The sequence below is a fragment of the Macaca nemestrina genome, chromosome 16 (genome assembly GCF_043159975.1).
Source record: "Macaca nemestrina isolate mMacNem1 chromosome 16, mMacNem.hap1, whole genome shotgun sequence".
Classification (NCBI taxonomy): domain Eukaryota; kingdom Metazoa; phylum Chordata; class Mammalia; order Primates; family Cercopithecidae; genus Macaca; species Macaca nemestrina.
Window position 1 is genome coordinate 75,642,303 of NC_092140.1, and position 12,484 is coordinate 75,654,786.

General features: G+C 44.9%; 1 long non-coding RNA gene across 1 annotated transcript in view; it reads left to right on the plus strand.

The window, feature by feature from the left end:
- LOC105490749 (uncharacterized) overlaps positions 1 to 12,484 on the plus strand; it is a 79,136-nt gene that overhangs the window by 34,272 nt on the left and 32,380 nt on the right. The window lies entirely within an intron of this gene.

A 12,484-nucleotide genomic window follows, 5' to 3' on the forward strand; every position in this document is an offset into this window, starting at 1 on the left:
TGATGACATCCTTCAACTGAGTTAGAAATGTCAAAGATCTGATTTGATAAACTGTCTGATCTTGGCTGGATTACTATTCCTTTCTGTGCTGGATTATCCTTATTTGTGAGGAGAATTTTAAAATACCCATCTTTGGTGTCCGCCATGGGGTATTGTGGAGACATCAATCCTCCCCGCTTTAATCCAAAGTGGGTATACAGTGCTTTAGTGATGCTAAAGGCACCGTTAAAGACCTTTCAGAAATGCAGGGGAGTCAAGACCTCTCAGAAATGCAGGGGAACCCCACCAAGCCTTCACCCCCACTCTCGGACCACAGCGGTGAGGAGGAGCAGAGAGGGGTGTGTCTCTCTGGTCCCTCTGGGGGACCATTTGATTCCTCCCATCCTTCTATCTGTCCTTCTTGCCCTCTACTTATTTCCCTCTCCTCTCTCTTTTTGCTGCAAACATCAAAGTGGAAGAATTCAGCTCTTGATTGGGAGTGACAGGAAGCTAGAGACTCATTCTCATTTCTTCCTCCTCTCACCCCAAACCAGGAAGGCGAAGAGCCCCCAGAGTTCCCTTGCCCTGGCCCCCTGGATGCAGAGGGAAGAAGCTGGTCTCCCTGTCAAACCACAAGTGTGACAAGGACACTTCCAATGAGAATATGTGGCCCTAAGTGCACTAACTGACCATGGATGGGGCCTGAAATTATGTTTATATAACTTTCATAAAGCAGATCTTTCATATGTCATACATGGATATTTTCCTGCCCGCTTTTCAAAGGCAGAGTGCAGACTCAAACTCAGCACATTTCTGCTTCAGGCAGGACCTTCCCATTGAAAAGAAGACAATCCACAGCTAGTCTCGTTAATGACCATAACTAAGTCATAAGGATAGAGTTTTGCTTAATCTGTTTAGGACTTCTGAAACCTGTGTCCCCAGTGACTACAGGCTGTTCCTGCCAGATTTTTACCATCAGGTTCAACTGCCACCTCTGAGAAGAACGGGATTGTGACTTGGGCTTACGGTTAAATATGTGAAGAAATAAGACATTAATATTTTATTAACAAAATAATAAATAGTAATAAAATAGATTATACCTGATGTGCTGGTTTTATTCTTCTTCTTCTTTTTTTTTTTGAGACGGAGTCTTGCTCTGTCACCCAGGCTGGAGTGCAGTGGTTGGATCTCAGCTCACTGCAAGCTCCGCCTCCCGGGTTCATGCCATTCTCCTGCCTCAGCCTCCCGAGTAGCTGGGACTACAGGCACCCACCACCTCGCCCGGCTAGTTTTTTGTATTTTTTTTTTTAGTAGAGACGGGGTTTCACCGTGTTAGCCAGGATGGTCTCGATCTCCTGACCTCATGATCCGTCCGTCTCGGCCTCCCAAAGTGCCGGGATTACAGGCTTGAGCCACCGCGCCCGGCCTGGTTTTATTATTCTTGTTTTAGAGGAGCTTGACTTAAGAAATATTTCTGCTTGGAAGAACTTTCTCACCGCTTATTCTAACAATTTTACCCCCTTCAAAACCTAGCTCAGTTGTTACTTGCCTTTTCAGAATTGAGTCCTCACTTCTTTATAAGCATAAAGTGCTCAATCATTTGTCACATATCTCACTCTTCTAAGTTTTACTTCACCTGCTATATCCTGAACTCCTTAGGGGAAAGTTCATGTTCTGTACAACTCATACGTTCTGATGTAATTTACAAGACTCAGTACGTTTATTTAAAGGAATGAATGAATAGATGATGATAGTCTACTCTTGGCTAGTTGTGTGATCCTGGATAATTTCTTATCCTGTCTCTGTCTGTTTGCTCATGTGTAAAATGGAGATCAACTACAATCTCCTACATTTAAGATGGAATGAGATCATGTATATGAAGTACTTGGCAAAAGGCCTGGCACACTGAGTTCTTAATACATGTTAGCTGTTTATTCTATCATTACTAACATGGAATGTATTTTTCAGCAGTTACATTGAGGTAGGGTGGTTTCTTTGCTGACCAAGGGTGCAGTGGTAAATGATGAATAGATATGATCAACAGTATCCCATAAAAGCAAAGTAACAGCTATAAAGCGAGAGTAATTTCAACTGGTAAAATAATGCTTCAAGTTCTATATACAATAACAGGCAGTTTCCAGAAGGGTCTCATGTACTCTACATTCAGCACATAAAAATACAACTCAACCTTATCATAAATTTGATCTATAGCCCAGATAACTGTGTCCACTCTCAAGTGAACTCATATTGTGCTAGTCTCCCTGTGACACAGCGTGGCTTTGGTGGGTATTTTTCGTACTCTGCTGTTTTACAAGGACTCTCCAAGGAAGGTGAAATTGATGCCTATTTCTTTCTGCATTCATTTCCCCATACCAAGCAGAGGCCTTTGCAATCACTCGGTGACTTTCAGGTCAACACCCAAAGTAGATTTGGTCAATATCTATTGATGATGATAGGAGGCAGTTTCTCTCACTGGGCAGTCTTTTTGCAAAGTCAGAGCTGGATACAGCATTTCTCCCCTTTGTGGCCTCCAACTTTTCCAACTTCACCAAAGCTCTTCTATATTCCTCTCCTCTGGTATCCTGCACTGATTTTCCCAGACCAAGTGCAAACAAGTGCCTCTGTCGGGAAGCTTTCCCTAGTGTCCATTAAGAGTTCCTTGCCTCCCCTCTTGCAGGATTGTTCTTATTTGCACTATTGCAACTACCTTATTAGAGAGCAGGTATATGTTTAAAGATTTGTTTTTACTGGTAGAGTGTGAACCATTAAAAGGCATGGATCTGCCTTTGAGAATTTTTCCATTTCTGTGTTGTACTAGAATTTTGGCAGCAGAGGGACAGACAGCTATGAGGCCTTCTTTGAGCCTGCTTCGGGCACAGAGCCTGTCACACACAGGACCAGGGTTCTACTCCAGTGGCCCTGATGGCTGACACCGGGGAGCAGCCAGCCCCTTCCTCGATTTCCCAGGACCTCATAAGCCCATGTTATTATGTGATCCCTGGAGAGAGTATGGGAGCCTCAGTGAGGGCTGGGATCAGATTCTTTATGGGAATGGCAGGCAGGTGCTTTGGGAGGTAACATGTGATCTCTCTCTATAAATTTATGTGTTTATATTCCCATAGAAACAAAGGAATCTGATATATCATGAACCCTAACGTTGTGGCCTAAAGTTATACAAACACCTGATCAATGCTTATCATTCATGTAGTCATTCATTCATTCATTTCATTCATCCCTTCAGTGAATGTCTATTAAACATTAGCTGGATGCCTGGCCCTGAAAGACAATGGTGTGTAAGTTAGAGGTAACCTCTGCTGTCATGAAAAGTATTGTAGTCAGAGTGTCAGATAAAAAATAATGCCAGATACAAATATATACATTTATAGATTATAATCACAAAGGAAAAAAGAGTAGAGGCTGAGCTGAATAAAAAGAATGGAGGGAAGGGGCATGGTGGTTCATGGTTGTAATCCTAGCACTTTGGGAGGCCAAGGCAGGTGGATTGCCTGAGCTCAGGAGTTTGAGACCAGCCTGGACAACATGGTGAAACCCTGTCTTTACTAAGAAGATGAAAAATTAACTGGGTATTGTGGTGTGTGCCTTTAATCCCAGCTACTCGAGAGGCTGAGGCAGGAGAATCACTTGAACCTGGGAGTGGAGGTTGCAGTGAGTCAAGACTGCGCCACTGCATGACAGAGTGAGACTGTGTCAAAGAAAAGAAAAGAAAAGAAAAAAAAAAAAGGCCAGGTACGGTGGCTCACACCTGTAATCCCAGCACTTTGGGAAGCTGAAGCTGGTGGATCATCTGAGGTGGGGAGTTCGAGACCAGCCTGACCAATATGGAGAAACCCCATCTCTATTAAAAATACAAAATTAACCAGGTGTGGTGGTGCATGCCTGTAATCCCAGCTACTCGGGAGCCTGAGGCAGGAGAATCACTTGAATCTGGGAAGCAGAGGTTGCCTGTGAGCCAAGATTACACCACTGCACTCCAGCCTGGGCTGCAGTAGCCAAGAGCAAAACTCCCTTTCAAAAAAAAAAAAAAAGAATAGAGGGAAGGGATGCTTGTGGGTAGGCAGATGGATAGGTACGCAGATAAAGATAGATGGTCAGTGAAGGCCTTTTAGAAGAGATGGCACTGAAACAGAGACAGGAGGAGTAAGAAGTGGCTATGGGCAAAGAAAGGAGAAGGGCATCCCTGGCTGAGGGAACTGCACATGGAAAGGTCTTGCAGAGTGTTTGCTGAAATGCAAGAAGTTTAGTGATACCAGGAGATAGAGAACAAAGCAGAGGGGGCGAGAGACAAGGAGACAAGGCTGGGTGTAGATGGAATGGCTGGGTCATGTAGGGCTTTGTGGCCTCTGCACAGACATTTGTATTTTTAGTTCAAGGCCAATGGTAAGCCGCTGAAGGACTTTAAGCAGGATAGCGGCATGATCCAATTCACAGATTCTGTCACCTTCTCTCCTCCCTTTGTTTCTTTACTTATATGTTTTCCTACTGGGCTGTGGCTGCCCGGCGAGCCCCTGCAGCAACTGTCTTGTAGGGAGGCTCTTCACTGAGTACTTTCAGGTGGTCCCATGGTGCCTCTTGCCCTGGGACAGATTGGGGCATGCCTATCTCCCTGAGGTCTGACCAGCTTCCAAGGAAGGTGGCCTCAAAGCAGTGGAGGTACTGAGAAGAAAGGCCAGAGCTTTGAGCATAGAGAGGTAGCCGCGCACCTTGAACCTGGCCGGCCACCGCCCTCCGCCTCAGTTAGCCTTTGGCTCCCAAATGCTGGGCATTGCACCGTACTTCCCAGGAAACCTAGTGTGGGGGAGTCTGCTGGTTTCCATTTGATTTTAAAAGGAAGTAAACAATTGTACAGTGAGGGCACGGATATGGTGAAAATGCAAAGCAAATAACAAAGTCTGAAACTGCAGCTCCAGGGAGCAGTTCCCACTCTCAGAGAGAATCTCGGTGCACAGCCCCAGCCCCACTCCCGGAGGACCCCATTTGTTGGTTTATGTTCTACATGTGGCTTTAGAGGTACAGAAGACCGATCCTGGAAAAAAATTGGAAAGTGACAATGAAAACGATTTCCAGTCTGAGGCAAAAAAACAGGTCAAATACCTGAACTCCCAGCCCTATCTTGAAGTGCTATAATTCTCACCTTCAAACACAGAGCAAGCATGTGCAGTCAAGCAATTCTAATGCTCCTTTTCAAACCTGTGGCTCCAAGCCAGTTGGGTTTGGAATCTACTCAGTTTGTGTTTTTGCCAAGAGTTTTGTGGGTAAAAAGTTTAAAAATAACTATGTACACATAGGATGTCTGTAGGGGAATGAGGGTAAATTCTAGTTTGGGAAAAGGTTCTGTAAGCAAATGCCCTCAGTCTTTAGCCTTAATGTCAGCAAAGACAAGAAACATTTCAGAGATCAAACCTTGCCCCGCTCTTGGTCCGAACCAAGACACAACTGGATCCATACGAGAGTGTGGATAGAGTGACTCAGAAATACATCATGAGGGCATTTGAAGGCCTGGAAAAAATAATTAAAATTTAAAAAGAGGTAAGGGAGGAAGGGGGAGAGAAAATTTCCATGTGGACAGGCTTGAAAACTCAGGACTCTTCAGCCTGGAAGGATGAAGACAAATAGGATCAGGACCAAAACACAAAGCAAATGGCTGAGGTTAAGGTAGACACAAACAGGCTCAGTAATGGCCTCATGTGTTTTCCTCTGTGTGCATAATCTCTCCCTGTTGACCCTCCAGGACATTTGAATATCATGAAATAAGCAGCCTGATCAGGGCAGGGACCTTGACACAGGAATGTGATAATGGGGTTTATCATGAAAAACACATCTGCTAGGCAGCAGAGAGGCTGCCCTGTGCACATAAACCACTCACACATGCATTCCTTCAAATCGTATTTATCCAGGTCCTATTTTGGACCAAGGACTAGTTTATAATTGGCCTGGGTAGATAAGCCGTATGCCTAAATCACTACAAGTCTAAATAACCTGTGATTTGTCCTGAGTCAAGGACGACCTCATGAATTTTAGCAGGAGGACGTGTACTCTGGCAGGGATAGCTGGGCAGGCTTTCAGAAAGAGGCAGTGTTTGCACTGGGCTTTGCTAGACAGCAGGAGTTTGATGGGCAGACTGTGAGTTACAGGAGTAACCTGAGCTTTGGTCCGAAGGTGGGAGAGCCCAAGTTATGTTTGGTGGAGAGTTAAGAGCCCGTTTGGCTGGAGCATGGAATAGTGAGTGCCGAGATAGCAAAGGTGATGGGACCAGGCAGCAAAGGCCTTGAGAGAGTGTCTGGGAAAAGGGCTTTTTTACTTGGCAAGAGGGAGGCATAGGATGGTCTTGAGCAGAAGGATGTGCAAAGATCTTGTAAAAAATAATTGGTAGTTGTGTGCAGATGGACAGGAGTGGATTGATGCTGGGGCCAGGAGACAGTTGGGAGTCTATGGCCACAACCTTGGAAAGTGGTAACCCAGCTCATCATGACAATGGGTACAGGACATGACTCTCAGGCAACAAAATCAGGGGTGCAAAAAATACTTCTGCATTTTCTTTAAACCAAATTAATTCTGACTTGAAGCTATCATCCTGTGTGTCATTGAAAAATTCCATTGTAATCATAACTAGGGACCCCTTCCTCTGCATAGGGACACAGCAGACTCTATAAGGAGTATGTGGTAGGCGATGATGGGGATGGGCCTCTGGTCTCTTGTGGTGCTACTGCCAACATCCTTACCATCCCAGCCCACACTGGCCCACGAGGGCAGTTTCTGTACCACAAAGACAAATACGCCGAGATGTGGAATATTAGAGTGTCCTCACTTTACAGATGAGACTGAGTCACAGAAGGTTAAGGAACTTGTTCAGGTTAAGGATTAGAGGACTCTTGCTCTAACCGCTAGTTTATCCCACCTGTGTAACTAGGGTGGGAGGGGAAGGAAGGAGCAGAAACACACAACACACAAAACCTGGAGAGGATAAACAAGCTGGAGGGGACAGATGTGATGTGATGTGAAGGTACAGAATACTCAAAGGGGGCTGGGTTTCTCCAGGTTTTCGTTTTTGTTTTAGACAGGGTTTCACTCTGTCACCCAGGCTGCAGTGTAGTGGTACCATCACAGCTTACTGCAGCTTCAAACTCCTGGGCTCAAGTGATCCTCCTACCTCAGTCTCTCAAGTAGCTGGGACTACAGACGTGCATCGCCATGCCTGGCCAGTTTTTAAATAGTTTTTGTAGAGATGGGTCTCACTCTGTTGCCCAGGCTGGTCTCAAACTCCTCCTACCTCAGCCTCCCTAAGTGCTGGGATTATAGACATAAGCCACAGTGCCCAGCCCAGTTTTAGTATCTTTACCTTTTAATTATAAAATTAATAAATGTTTATCATATAAAATGTCAAGTTCAAAAAAGAAAATGAAAAAGAAGAGATACCATCCATGCTTCTACCACCCAGAAGCAAAAGCCATCTTCCTTTGACATACTTCTTTACAATCTATTTTTTCTACAGTATCTTACATGGTCAAGGGCATTTTATTACATTTAACATTCTATCCTGATGTGTCAAAGCTTAAAGTTATGTCAAGCTTTCCCTTTGTTATAAAACATGCTTTGAAGCATTATTTGTCATGCTTGTATAATATTCCATTTCCTGGGCACCTCACTTACTTTTCTTTCTTATGAATGTACTGCACATTCAGGTTGATCCCCAGTGGCTTGCTCTTATAAATGTACTGTGACAAACAAGTGTACAAGTATTTACCTCTGCTTTGGATAATTTCCTTGGGATAGTCTCCCAGAAACTAAATTACCAGGCATAAGCTTTTTTTTTTTTTTTTTTTTTTTTTTTTTTTTTAAAGATAGGGTTTTACTCTGTTGCCCAGGCTGGAATGCAGTGGCATGATCAAGGCTCACTGTAGCCTGGACCTCCTGGGGCTCAGGTGATCCTCTCACCTCAGCCTTCCGAGTAGCTGGGACCACAGGCATGCACCATCACGCCTGGCTACCTTTTTTTTTTTTTTTTTTAATTTTTAGTAGAGATGAATTCTCACCATGTTGCCCAGGCTGGTCTCAAACTCCTGGGCTCAAGCGATTGGCTGGCCTCAGCCATCCAAAAGGCTGGGATTACAGGCGTGAGCCACCACACCCTACCTGACATAAGCATTTTTAAGGCTACTGATATATCTATTGCTACACTTCTTTCCCATGCCAAAAACCATGAATAAACATCATGGAGCATTATCTTCAAAACCTTTGCTACTATGAAGGTGGAAATGACAGCTCATTGTGCCAGGCTTTGCCTCTGGATCTCATTTATTCTTCAGAATGGCCCTATGAATAAGGCTTCATTCCTTAAAATGTTATTATTAATAATCTCTTTTTTTAGTTTTTTATTTTTAAATTGACAAATAATTGTACATATCATAGTGTATGTAGTAATGTTTGAAACCCTATAATCTATAGTGATCAGAGTAATTAACATATCTATCATCTCAAACATTTATCATTCAATATCCCCCTCCCAGTGATTTGAAACTATGTAATATTGTTATCTGGAGTCATCCTGCAGTGATACAGGACATGAGAATTTATTCCTCCTGTCTAGTTGTAATTTTGTATCCTTTAACAAATCTCTCCCCGTCCCTCCTTTCCCCCTGCCCTTCCCAGCCTCTAGTATCCTCTGTTTTACTTCTTACTTCTATGAGCTCAAAAATAATATTAATCTTAATGAATGAGGTTTTGGGAACTGTCTTAAGTTTTGCCCCTGAGGCGAGTACCTCACTTACCTTACCTCACCCTACTCCTCCCACTTTGCAAATGGGGAACCTAAGAGTGAGAAATGGAATAGCTTGATTAGGGTCACACAGCTAGCAAGTCTCAGTGGGATTCAAAGTCCAATACGTGTGACTCCAAAGCCCTGCTTCTCTCCATTGGGCTATCTTGGTGCTTCACTCTTCATTTTCGAATGTGAATGATGAGATAGAAAAGGGAGGAGGAGTTGGAGGAGGAGAAGGAGGAGGGGGAGGAGGGAGAGAAGGAGGAGAAGGGGGAGGGGGAGGAAGAGGATGTCGACGACATCCTTATTGGTGTAGATTTGTGTGGCGGTTTGGTGTGGATTTGGCGCCACGGGAAAACCCCAAGTCACGGGTATATTGCAGGAAGCTGAAAATTCAGCTCTAGCACCCAGGAAAGTGTGGCTGAATGTGTAAGAGAGGCCAGGCCCATGCAGGATGGGAAAGGAAAGCCAGTGTCCACCAAATGGAAAGCTCCAGCGTGTACTGAATTTGGGAGCAAAGGCGAGGTTAGACTCAGAACAGAATGTGGCCATGCAGAGTTCCTTGGGAGGGCCACACGTGGTTGGGTCACAGTCCTGAGCCTGCTGCCAGATGCCCAGGTGCTCACCTCCACAGCTGCAGCCAGTTCACTGTTTCAAGCAAGGGCAAAGCTGGCCAGAGGGAACACTCCTGGGAAGCCATTGTGGGGGTGGGGGGCAGTGAGATCTGAAATGACCAAAGGACCAAAGAGGTCACTGCAGGAGTGCAGAACCAGCTCGGGTGATGAACACAGGCCCAGACAGCCACGGAGCTTTATGGCCAAGGAGAATTTCGGAGGCCCTGGCATGAGGTGATTTAGCTCATATCGGGCACAGGAGGCTCATTTTGCAGGAAGTGGAACATAACTCTTGGAGTAGAAATAGGTTGAGGAGTCTCCCGCTGTGCCTCAGTTTCCTCTGTTCTAACAGACTGCATTTTCAGTCTTCAGACCACTGCTAAGAGCTATGCCCCTGGCAGTAGATCCAGCCTACTTTTTAGTCTCCTCTTGCTTCTTACTTCATTAGGATGTGACACATCTTATGTGATGAGGAAACCTGAGGAGGTAATAGACGCTTCTGGCCTTGGTTGAATAGGGGCAAGGTTAGCTTTGGAAAGCGGAACCTTATTATTGGCCCTTCTGTTTCTAAACTTGGCAGATACGGCCTCAAGAGCAATGGAGAAGCCCAGCCCTCCAGGCTTTCTGCTGAGAGAGAAATTCCCACCTTGCTGCATAGTGCGGCAGGAAGAAGAAGGATGTCTAGGGAGCCTTACCCACAAGCTGTGGGTGCGCTGTCTCCTCCAGGTGTTGCTGATTCCATTCCCCCAGCACGAAAGCCCAAGACTTGGACCAAATTATAACCCTACAGAGAAAATCCCTAATGAAAATCCCCTGGTGAGAAAGAGATTTTAGAAATCTGTGCTAAGAAAAACTTGTTTTTTTTCTGAGGAACTGTGTTGAGGCAACTTAAATTACAATGAAAGAAGACAGTGTTTCTAGATTCTTTAATCGTAAATGAGAACTAGACAGCTACTCATCTTTCCCTTTTCTCTCTGGCTTCCAGGAAATTCAACTACCTACAGCAGTTACATTTTTCTTTATGGTGGACATATTTGTAGGCCCCTTTTTGGGGGCCTGCTTTTCTATTTGCATTGTCTTGTTTCATTTGGAACTTCAATTGCCTTAATCCTTTGTAGACATAAACAGCATAGAAAATTAAATGCAGGATAATAAAGTGAAGTGCTTCCCTCCCGTTCATCCAGGTGGAGGCTTCAACGAAAAGGGTACTCACTGACCCTCCTGGGCACAGCAGCCACCAGGTGGCACCAAAGCTTCCCCACAGCCACCTTCAGGGATGAGATTTGGCTTGAAAGCGTTTTGGCCATTTCTTAGACTGTGCCACACACATTCAGAGTGACTCCAATACAAAATGCTCTGACTTTAGTTTTAGAGACTGGGCAAGACTGACCTAAGGGAGTCAGGCAGCTTCTTTCAGGCGCTCAACTGGTAAGATCAATATTTCAAATGTCTCAAATGGACCACTCCCAGCCAGAACAGGGCAGTGGGGCACAGTGAAGCAGCTCCTTCTTTTCTTTTCTTTCTTTTCTCTTTCTTTTTCTTTCTTTCTTTCTTTCTTTCTTTTTCTTTCTTTCTCTCTTTCTCTTTCTTTCTTTCTCTTTTTCTTTTCTCTCTCTCTCTCTCTCTCTCTCTCTCTCTCTCTCTCTCTTTCTTTCTTTCTTTCTAGATGAAGTCTTGCTTTGTCACCCAGGCTGGAGTGCAGTGGCATGATCTCAGCTCACTGCAACCTTTGCCTCCTGGGTTCAAGCGATTGTCCTGCCTCAGCCTCCCAAGTAGCTAGGATTACAAGTGTGCGCCACCACGCCCAGCTAATTTCTGTATTTTTAGTAGAGATGGGGTTTCACCATGTTAGCAAGGCTGAGCTTGAACTCCTGACCTCAAGTGATTCACCCACCTCGGCCTCCCAAAGTGTTGGGATTACAGGTGTGAGCCACTGTGCCTGGCCTACAGCTCCATTTTTCTACACCACCATCCCAGATAACAGGAGGCGACACCCTCATCACAAACAGAGTTTGTGGAGGTTGTCAGTGGGACCCAGAAGGGGTCTTTGTGCCTTCACCACATGTTCTAGTGACTTCAGTCTGAAATGAGGTGTTGCTCCTCATAGTGGGAACGTCACTGGACACCAGTCCTCACCCCTCTAAGATGGAAATTGTTAAAAAGACCCAAGCCTGCCGACATTACCATTCATATTCGCCTCCATTATTCACTCAGGGAAGTCAGATCTTTTAAAGCCACTTTGTAAATAGACCTCTGCGCCCAAGACTAGAAAAAGCCTTCAGTAAAAGGTGGAAAAAGGTACTTATATATAATCTTTAAATTCAGGTTTCTGACCCTTCATGGTTCCATTTGTTATAATAATAGTGTGTCAAAAGGTGTTTCCCTTGAGAACCCAATTTATTCATGTCAGCTTCTCATGCTATTTTCTGAAGGCTCTGCGGTATCTGATCAATTGTATTTCTCAGGAATGCAAGAGAAGCAGCACCCTACAAATGATGAGCACGTGGAGCCGTGTGGCCTGGGGCGGAGGAGAGGGTGACTATTCAGCTATTCCTACAGCTCTCCTGAAATTCAGACCCCGGCACTGGTCATTACTGGTCGCTGATACCGGTCTGAGGGCATAAGGAGGGAGAAGCTGTCCACAGTTGGTTTTATTACCCTTAAAAATCTTACAGGAATTCCATGTATCTATTCAGGTGCCTCTTGGTTGACCGTTTGGAGAACTAGTTCATCTACAGAAAGTAGAAAGATAGGCTGGGCACTGTGTCTCATGCCTGTAATCCCAGAATTTTGGGAGGCTGCAGCGGGAGGATGGTTAGAGTTTAGGTGTTTGAGACCAGCCTGGGCAACATAGTGAGACTCTGTCTCTACAAAAAATAAAAAATGAGTGGGGCATAGTTGTGCATCTGTAGTCCCAGCTACTCAGAAGACTGAGGTGGGAGGATCACTTGAGCCTGGGAGGTTGAGGCTGCAGTGAGCCATGACTGTGCCACTGCACTAAGCCTAGGTGACAGTGGTACCCCGTATTAAAAAAAAAAAAAAAAAGGAAAAGAAAATAGGGAGATGGGAAGATACCTGCATTTCTCCTGATTTATTTGTGGCCAGGAGCTCATTC